The sequence below is a fragment of the Gracilinanus agilis genome, chromosome 1, assembly GCF_016433145.1.
Source record: "Gracilinanus agilis isolate LMUSP501 chromosome 1, AgileGrace, whole genome shotgun sequence".
Taxonomy (NCBI): domain Eukaryota; kingdom Metazoa; phylum Chordata; class Mammalia; order Didelphimorphia; family Didelphidae; genus Gracilinanus; species Gracilinanus agilis.
Window position 1 is genome coordinate 148,792,650 of NC_058130.1, and position 4,398 is coordinate 148,797,047.

Consider the following 4,398-nt stretch of genomic DNA (forward strand, 5'->3'; position numbering starts at 1 on the left):
ATTTTTAGAAAAATTTTCCATGGTTACATAATTCATGTTTTTACTTTACCTTCACCTCCCCAACCCCCCCTCCCACCCCACACACCCCACCCACCCCCACCACTTAGCTAACTCGAATTTCCACTGGTTTTAAAATGTTTGGTCAGTCAAGACTTATTTACATATTATTGATAGTTACATTGGTGTGGTCTTTTCAGGTCTACATCCCCAATCATGTCCTCATCAACCCAAGTGTTCAAGCAGTTGTTTTTCTTCTGTGTTTCCACTCCTGTAGTTCTTCCTCTGAATGTGGGTTGCACATAAATCATCAGCATTTCTATATATTTCCAACACATCACAACAGCAAGGGATAGAAAGAGAAACACCATTTAAAATCACCCTAGACAATATAAAATACTTAGGAATCTATCTACCAAAACAAACACAGCAATTATACGAAAACAACTACAAAACACTTTCCAAACAAATAAAACTAGATCTAAACAATTGGAAAAACATTGAGTGCTCATTGGTAGGATGAACTAACATAATAAAAATGACCATTCTACCCAAATTAATTTACTTATTTAGTGCCATACCTATCAAACTACCAAAAACATTTTTTACTGCATTAGAAAAAAACTATAACAAAGTTTATTTGGAAGAACAAAAGATCAAGAATATCAAGGGAAATAATGAAAAAAAAAAACGTGAAGGAAGGTGGCTTAGCAGTACCAGATATTAAACTATACTATAAAGCAACAGTCATCAAAACAATATGGTACTGGCTAAGAGATAGAAGGGAGGATCTGTGGAATAGACTTGGGGTAAGTGACGTCAGCAAGACAGTGTATGATAAACCCAAAGAGCCCAACTTTGGGGACAAAAATCCACTATTTGACAAAAACAGCTTTGAAAATTGGAAAACAATATGGGAGAGATTAGGTTTAGATCAACATCTCATACCCTACACCAAGATAAATTCAGAATGGGTGAAAGACTTGAATATAAAGAAGGAAACTGTAAGTAAATTAGGTGATCACAGAATAGTATACTTGTCAGATCTCTGGGAAAGGAAAGATTTTAAAACCAAGCAAGAGTTAGAAAAAATTACAAAGTATAAAATAAATAATTTTGATTATATTAAATTAAAAAGTTTTTGTACGAACAAAAACAATGCAACCAAAATCAGAAGGGAAACAAGAAACTGGGAAAAAATATAACAAAAAATTCTGACAGAGGTATAATTACTCAAATATACAAGGAGCTAAATCAATTGTATAAAAATTCAAGCCATTCCCCAATTGATAAATGGGCAAGGGACATGAATAGGCAATTTTCAGATAAATCAAAAGTATCAATAAGCACATAAGAAAGTGTTTTAAATCTCTAATAATTAGAGAAAAGCAAATGAAAACAACTCTGAGGTACCTCACACCTAGCAGATTGGCTAAAATGATAGCAGGGGAGAATAATGAATGTTGGAGGGGATGTGGCAAAATTGGGACGTTAATGCACTGCTGGTGGAGTTGTCTTCATAATTTTCAACCCTGGAAGCAGCTTCACTTCTAGGTAAGTTGCTTAGCTGGACCCCCTGGGTCTGCTCCTTTCACTCTCAACTGCCAGGGTTAATTTTCTGGAATGCATAGTGAGCTTTCTGGTTCCAGGGGTCATGCTCCTTAAAGCTGCTTCCTGGCTCTGTTGTCTCTCAGTCTTGGCTCCTTGATGGAATTTGTGTTGTATTCTAAGCAAGTAACTGCATTCTAAGACACTATGGACACTGAGGGTGAGGAGAGTGGAAGGGGGAAAATGATGGAGGAGAAATGTCTCTTCTGCCTTCTGGTAGAAGGGAAAGAAACTCATTCTAACAGAGCTGTTGCCTGAGTCCAGTGCTAGAATGTCTCCTAACTTTAGCTCTTGAAGAACCACCAGAGATGCCGCCAGTTTTTAGACAGCCAATGGTCAGGTGCCCTTCTAATTCTATGAAGAACTCCACACTTTGGCATTGGGATAAAGGTCTAGAAAGCATAGTCTGCCCTGTGTTAACATATTAACATCTTGTTTTATCTGTTATCTGCCCCCATTCTCTGCATCTGCTGAGTTTGGGTTTGGGAGGAACATGATGATGGAACCAGTTAATCAGTTCCTCTTTTCCAACTTTCCAACTCAATTCTACAAAGTAATTTGTTCAGGGAAGACCCTGGTAGCAATAGGTATTGATCAGTAAAACTCTCTTGCAGAAGGTGATCCTTGAACTGAGTTTTGAAGGAAACTGGGGATTCTGAATTGAAGATAAGAAGGGAATAAATTCCAGGCACTCTAGAAAGCATAGGGAAAGCTACTGAGAGGAGAAATGGAATGATATATACAGTGAGTAACAAAAAGAGGACAGTCTGGCCGGACTGTAGAGAATATGAAAGGAAGTAGGGTATAATAAGCTTAGAAATGTGGGTTAGAACCAAATTGAAAAGGGCTTTAAATGCTGAACAGCCTGAGTTTGTTCCTCTCCTTATTACATTTAAGGTCAAATACATGACCCTAATGTAATAGGGAGCCACTAGAATCTATTGAGCAGAGAAATGATATGGGCAGACCTGTGCTTTAGGGTTATCACTTTGGCAACTCTGAAGAGGATGAATTGAAGAGGGGCTGGATTTGAGGCAAGGAGGTCAATTATGAGGCTATTGCAAAAGTCCAGCTGAGATGCATAGAAAAGAATATAATAAAGTTCAATAGGAAACAGACAAGCAACCAAGCTTTGAACATAAAGTTACTGAATTTAGTATATACTTAAATGAAAATCAAACTGTCCATAATACAGATTCACAGTTTCACATGGTATTTTTTTTTCTGTTCTACTTTGTCTATGGAAAGCTCATCTTATCTTTTCTTTGTTAATTTATTATTTGCTTTTTGTTAATCATAGTGTGTTTTTCTTTAAAGGACAGGTGAAGGTCCTACCTAAGAGGTTATGATGGCCTGAATTAAGAAATAACAATAACATGAAAAGCATTGAACTCTGATTGTTTGATACTGATCTTTACAGAATATAATGTTATGATGTCACTGAAAGAATCATTCCAGCAAAGGAAGAGTTTATCACAGGACATTGATATCCTTGAAGATTGCAGAAAAAAAAACAGGTTTCATAACAAGAGTTTTGTAAAGTTTGAGACTTCCTTCCAAAAATTGGGGAAAAGAAAGGAACTTGATTGATGATACCATAAAACAGCCTAGAAATCATTTGAGGTAAATTTAATTCAAATTTCTTCAAATCTTAACCAATATTTTCTGTGGATACTCTACAACTTACTAGTCTTGTGTTTGTTTTTTTCAATGCATAAATCAATACACCTCCTTAAAAAGAAAGAAAAGCAATGAATTCCTCATCCTTCCAGGTATTCAAGCACAAGCTGGGTGGCCATCTGATCAGGATATTCTAAAGGAGACCTATGTGATGTAGTGTAAAGAGCACTAGATTTAGCATCAGAAGAACTGAGCATGAATCCTGGCCTATGTGCTACCTGTGTGAGTTTAGACCAAGTCATTTCTCCTTGGAACTCATTTCTCTTAGGACAATGAGAAGAATAAGCCAGATGACTTCTAAGGTCCCTCTAACTCTAACATTCTTTGAAAGTGTAACAAAATATCAAAGTATATGATATAGATAGCACTAAAGGATATCAGAGTAAGAAGATTATGTGGAGAAGACTAGTCACAAGAGATTTGGAGTGAAGCTTTCTTCTTTGGCTTGATTTAGCCAACTAGCTTTGCATGTAGCTATTAAAATGTTCTATTACCTTTGTCAGCCATCTTAAAAGGAAGAGTGAGAAGTATGAATAGTTCAGTGAGGGAGTAAGGAAAGGAAAGAGAATGTTCTGTTGAGAGTTGTATCTGTACCATAATTTCCCCTTCTGTTGGCCCACTGGATAGAATATTAGACTTGAAGTCAGGAAGACCTTCATTCAAATCCTGCCTTAGACACTTGTTGTGTGACACTGGGCAAGTCACTTGACCTGTCTGAGCCTCTGTTTCCTTCTCTGCAAAGTAGAGATCACATCTATAAAATGGAGATGATGATAGCTCCACCCTCCTAAGGATGTTGTGATCTGACCTCAAAGATCTTTCTTTCATGCTTCTGGGAGATACTACAGTTAAGAAAGTACAAGCTTTATGTTTTGATAGTAATTATTCTCAGTGGCAGTGAATAAAAAAGAGGTGGTGATCAAGATAATCTTGGACTTAATTTTCCTGGACCATAATTTTCAAGAGAATATAATTAGCAATATTATGAGGTTTAAAGGAACAAATGTGGTTTGTGAATACCAGGTATTTTAATTATGTAGGTGTACATCATAAATGCATATGATTATTATATGTAGTTCTCGCCATATGAGGAACTGTTGACTCTCAAGTTGA